This window comes from Neodiprion fabricii, chromosome 4, assembly GCF_021155785.1.
Source record: "Neodiprion fabricii isolate iyNeoFabr1 chromosome 4, iyNeoFabr1.1, whole genome shotgun sequence".
NCBI lineage: Eukaryota > Metazoa > Arthropoda > Insecta > Hymenoptera > Diprionidae > Neodiprion > Neodiprion fabricii.
The window spans coordinates 10486144-10492367 of NC_060242.1; the positions used below are offsets into that span (position 1 = coordinate 10486144).

The following is a 6224-nucleotide window of genomic DNA, read 5'->3' on the forward strand; positions in this document are numbered from 1 at the left end:
GGTAGCGGTCTCGTCCACCGATTGCCGTTCCTTGAGCCACGCTTTGATTTTCCTCCCCCTCTTCATGAAATTCTCGAGCGTGAACTCGGCGTCGTCGGTCCAAATCGAATGGAGTTCTGAAGCGACGTTTTTATTCTTTGCATACGCGCTCATAAGGCCGTCCTCTAGTTTTTCGGCTGTTTTTTTATGGCTTTTTCAATAATTTTTTTACGGGCAAAGCATCGAAATAATCAATCTCATTATTTTTGCATAATCTTTATTAACATTTAAATAAGCTTTACAAATTTTTTGAAGTCAAAATATATAATAGAATAGCAGTTATAGTGGCCGACAGGAAGACATCAAGTAAAAGAGGTGCTTGACGGTAACCAAGATTGTGGCTGTTCTGCTTATCTGAAATCAAAAAACTAAACGGCATTTTAATCTTCATATTCAAGACTAGCGATTGAACGAGAGTGAATTCTAAATTACAAAAATTGACTTTTTTATACACTTTTGAAAATTACATTCTATTTTTTACTCATTTTTTCTTAAGTTTTTCGCTCGTACGAAAAAAACTATCGAAGCAATCATGATAATCCTAGTTCAATCGCTGGCTTATAATATATTAAAGATGCTGTATAAATTTGAACACGATCGGTGCAATAGTTTCTGAAATATCGTGGTTACCGTTTTGAAAAATGGTGTTTCGAGAAAAACGCGTTTGAAAGTTCGCGCATGTGATTTATACTAAAAATTCCATCTCACCGTCAATCTGCCATGCCTGGACCATACAATAGGCCTTCCTCTTCTTCTTCGAAGTCACGCAGAGCTGCTCTGTCTTCTCTTTTCGCGATTCGGGCCTGTTCTACAACATCGCTCGTGCGCCTTTCTGAACGGTCGATCCGAGAGCTATCACGCTGTTGAACATATCCTTTAGCTTGTGGGCCGATTTTCACTCCCATGGTTTCCAAGGTCTTCAGGATAGCTTCGAATCCTTCGTTGAAGATTATGACAGCGAGAAACGTGGCGATTTCAACCACTTTTGGCCCAGAATGGAGGTGCTTCGGAGCAAAAGTCCAGATTTTTGGGCATGAATCTATTTCTTTTTCTTTCTCACACTTGCACGCCATAGAAATTTTAAAGCCCAATCCTCGTATATCACGTTGATGGAAAGTCACCGTACTTTTGCACTCTTTACAAATAACAGCCGAAGAAATGGTTGAAAATACACTCACAAAATTCAAAATACAATACAAAACAGTCTGTTCAACGTTCACTTCAAAATTTTTATTTTGACGAAGTTTCGTCGCTGACGCCGATGTAAACGACTTGTCTTGTTCAAAAGTGTGTCGGTTGCCTGCGAATTTTCGCTTTTTAGGTCGATCGAAAAAATCAGCTACGTGCGACTCGCAAGAGAAAATATAGTACGCTTCGCAACTGCCACAGCAAAACTGAACTAAAACTTCATGGCGTCTTAGTCAATATTCGAAAGCGTCTGTCAACGGTCTCGGCTCCCCTTTACTCGGGCCTAATACACAAAAGGTTCAGGTAGCAGTTAGATTTAGGGATATCAATGCAATGGTCAGCGCCGCTCGGCTTTCGGAGCAGCCCGGCACGCGCTCCTGCTCCGTTCCAGGGCCGTAACTTGTGAACCACTTCGAATATCGAAAAATCCTTTGGCACACATTTTCTACACATGTTGTAGATGTGATTTATGAAAAAAAAAAAATCGATTTTTTCGACCCGAGAAACTAGAGGACGGCCATAAATTCAGCACGAATTTCAGTCCAGCGTTTTTCAGAACGGTCCATACCGGTGAACCACTGAGCTGCTTCGTCCTTGAACGCTTTAGCCAGATGCTGGACGACTTCCCAATCGTTCGGTTTGTAACGTCGAATCCATTCATCAACCATCTTTGTCCAGCCAGTGGCGTCCGTCGTTTTTGGATCGAATTTAACGAGGTTCATCGGAGCCCGTTCTCGTCGAGTAAGCAAAGCAATCAGTCGCAGATTCTCTTCCTCCAGCCTTGACCTACGTTCTCTCCGTTTATTTTTTGTGCGCGCAGAATCATCAGATTCAAGTTCCGATTCGGATGTAGACGGAGATCGTTCTCTTTTTCGTTTTCGAGATCGTTCACAGTCTGTCTCACTAGCATTTTTTTCACCGTCCTTTGCTACCACATCGGCATTGTTTTCATCAGATTCAACCACACCACTGGCACTGTTTTCGCCGTCTTTTGTCATAGTTGTATTTCAGAGTTTTCACAATTTTCACGTGAACTTTATCGTCGAATCTCTGAGTTGAAAGTTCTTTATCCCACTTCTGATGTCAGAAACACACAAATAACGTGTGTTAAAAATAAAATAAAGAGAGCAAGAGTGTGCTGTCAAGACACAATAAATATCTCACTGACGGCCGCAGTGACACAGCGTCCAGAATTTATTAAATGATTTGATACCAAGATTAAAAGATGCAGAATAATCGTTATAAAGAGATCTCTCGATGGTGGTGCTAGCGGAGTGTATCGCGCAGAGCCTTTTCAAAGTACGTTCTTTCTGACTCGATGACTCGAGCGAGAGTGCCAGGAATGCATTCCCCAAAAGCCTGAGACCTCTTCGTCCTTCTTTATTCTTTATGTCCTGGGCCTCTACGCGATACAACCCACTCGTGGTACCTGCACCACGCACTCCCAACAGTCTAAGTATTTCTCAAACATCCTGACGACATCTGGTCACTCGATGTTCGACTTATGACCCTCCATAAACGTCATAAAAAGGTCGAGTGCGTCGTCCGGACTTCGTCCTCGACTGCGATGCGACATACATACCAGAGCATTATGCTTGTCATCAGACACTGCAATTGTTCTGTCGAATTCGATTAAAGCTTCCTGAGAAGCGAATGGTAGCACATCATTTAGTTGTGCCCTCGTTGCGTTAGTTCCATCATCGATGTCGGGTTGTACTTGGAGAGTCATGGCGATCATATTTTTGAGCTCGTCAATTTTTTAATATATCATACATTATCGATCGTTTTGCTCCGGTGACATTTTTTGAAATTCTTGTCTCTATTGCAAGAAACACTTGGAGAAGATAATCTTCTGATATACGTGAAAATCATAATAAAAATATTACAAATGAAAATGGCAATTTATAAAAATTGTATATTATAAAATGTGGTTAACAATTGTAGAAAGCCAATAACTATTTACTTTTCTTTTGTTTATTTCATTCATTTTTACGGTTGTTAGATCTATTAAAAAAAACTCATGGTTTTTTCAGAATATTCTATACATTAACTAATAAGATGTGATTTTTTTTAGCTGTCTATAAATTGTCGAAAAATAGACCAAATTACGCTTCTCAATTGAATTTTTTTTTTTGTATTTTTTCAAGGTATTTTATACAAAATAATTGCTCAATGCTGCGGAGGAAAATATTATACCTGCATCGTTGTTCGAATTTTGTATCGGCCCAAGTTGCTCTGCGGGAAAACTTTCATTGACCAGCGTCATTGATGGCAATCTTCCATCTAAGCAAATTTAAAAAATCTTCCAATATCAAAAGAACTCAAATTTTTATTAAAAAAATTATCGAAATATACATTCCAAAAAGATTTACTGCAAGCGAAACATCGCCAATCTCAGGCAAAAGCGTATTATCAGATAAAGTGTTTGACAGCTGCTGCGTTGATAATATTTGGATGTTATCGCCTGGCTCGCTGTCCGCATCTATAGTATGCTCTCATAGCAATTGAGCGCTCGTTCCAGCCGACGTGTCCCTTGCTCGAAATTACCTGGCATAAAAGAAATGCAATTTATTTAAAAATACTAAAGAAATAAAAAAGAAGTATGAGTGATAGACGTAGCAGCATCTTGACGCTGGTGGGTATTCAAAGAAAATAAAAAGTTCTTATATACAGAGAAGGGTTTTCTTTTATTTAGGATCAAACTTTATATACTTACGTGCACGGCTGATTATTTTTGTAATCGAATATTTCTTCCAATTTCATGCCGGCTTCTTCTCCTGCTCAACCCAATTGCGAATTTTATTCGCGGTAACATTCCAGGATACCAGCACCCCTGATGTTCGTCATCTGTATCGACCCACGATGTAGGAACCGAATCTATGACGGGCTTGTCTTGAACATTTTCGTTGAATTCTACGATGAAAAATCTTGCACCTGTTTCCCGTGCACATGCCATGCTAAAAATGAATAGGTTATGTTTGGAGGTTAGAAACGTTATCTTGAAAGACAACGCACAATATATTATCCAAAAAGCAATCGAATATTTATTTAAAAAGAGTAAAAACACAAGACACAGTAAATAAATAGAAACTTACCTTGTTTTCCTTTGACTTTGAAAAGCGATATAATATAACGATGAACGACCATGTGGCGCGACAAAAAACGAGACGAGAACACGTGAGTGCGTGCTACAGTTACGGGTACACCTCGTGTTGAGAGTTTGCGCATTGATATTTTACGCTCGGGCGCACATTGGTCAACTGACAATGCCGGCTAGCTGCCGATCGTCACATAATTATTTTTTACAAAGTAAGTATACCAATATTGCATTATTTATTAAAATATATTATCGTTCTCATTTTAACTCTACTTTTTTCTTGAATTAATTTTTCATTGATAGTTCTATACTTTATTTCTTTTGAAATTGATTTCACTCATATCAAAATATCAGAGAAATTTCCAATGATCATGCGACATTTCATTTTTTCAAAAATATTCAAATTCCTTTTTGTCAAATATCCTTCAATTTTTTTTTTTTTTATTTTTTTGTTTTAACGATTATTATATTATTTTTTTACAAAAAATTTTGTATTTTATACTTTCAATTACAGTAAAAAATAAGGCAGAAAAATGTATAAAACAGTAATATCACTGGTTAAGAATTTTTTTATTTTACAGATGCACTGTGGATAACATTTTTTCACTATTATACATGGAGTAAAGTGACTACATAAAATGTATGGTTAATATCGAAGAGAATACATTTAAATTCTACTGCGTCGAAAGGAAGTGTAATTGTTTCTTCAGATTTTTCGAAAATTTGAAATAAGCCAAACTTATTCGAGCAATCCGGTTCTAAGAAAAAATTCGTTACTCTTGTCATTAATGACCCGACCAAGAAAAATTCTGCTGCACTGCAGTCTTTTGCATCTTTTTTTTCATTTGCAGTCAATACGTTTCTCATAAACAAAATGTCACCATTTTTCATCTGAACTACATTGTTCGGAGGCATGGATGAAATGATCATACCCCTCGCTTGTATTGATATTACGTGATTGTTTTTAATAATGGAATTTTGAATAATTCTTTTTTTTTTTTGAATTGTTGTTTCAGAAAGAGATTGAGCTTGGATAATCTATTTACCACTTGCGCTAATGGATTTTTTGGAGTGTGGACAAGATTTTTCAATTTGCCAAGATAACTTTTTGCCCAGAATGCTGAAACGGTCGTTAACGGCAATTGAAAATGCTTTACATGGTCGACTATATGGAGAAGATTATAAAAATTTAAAGTCTGCGAATCACGTCCATATAGTGAAGGTATAAGCCGGAAGAACTTTCTTAATAGACCGTTAGCATAGTCGGCATGTGTTAAAAATGTTTCGAACTGCAGAGGATACGACATGACATCGAAAGGAGTAAAAAATGTTTGTATTGAATTTCAGACAATACGTGTCGTAAAATGACAGGGCCGCAATACAAGAGCATGAATCGATATTGAGTCGCTTTCCATCTGGCTATTTCTTGCACATCGAAGACTTTCCCCTGAAAATCTGCTGGAACCATCGATTCCAGCGAAGCCATCAACTCAGTGAAAATACGCAGCCTTGATTTTTTCATCCGGTAAGGACTACTGCGAGCTGTCCATTTTTCAAGCAATAATTTTATTACTCCTAAAAATAGGAGGTGCATCGAATCGAGCGAAACAGACTTGATGATGTTGAATTCTAGCAATAGAAGAAGCGCTGTAAGCTGATTGGGCAAATGATGATTTTCATTTGTTTTTCGGTGGAATGATTCCTCCGTTCTTTTTGGGCAATCAAGATCTGGATACACTCGCTTCCGGTTGATGGTGACACCTTTCACAGTACAACGTTCACACGCATGGAAACCTCCTGGACTTTTGATGCACTTGAGAAATGATCGAGCCGATGAATCACATATTAATGCAGTGATCCGAAACGTGAATTTTTTTCCAGCAATGACGACACCAACTAT

At 37.9% G+C, this 6224-nt stretch overlaps 1 long non-coding RNA gene across 1 annotated transcript; it reads right to left on the reverse strand.

The window, feature by feature from the left end:
- Positions 1-239: 239 nt before the first annotated feature.
- Positions 240-1406, reverse strand: LOC124179396. The gene is made up of 2 exons (XR_006870023.1): positions 748-1406; positions 240-393 (listed from the first exon to the last, which is right to left on the reverse strand). It is a non-coding gene; the product is annotated as an uncharacterized LOC124179396 (long non-coding RNA).
- Between the last annotated feature and the right edge of the window lie 4818 nt (positions 1407-6224).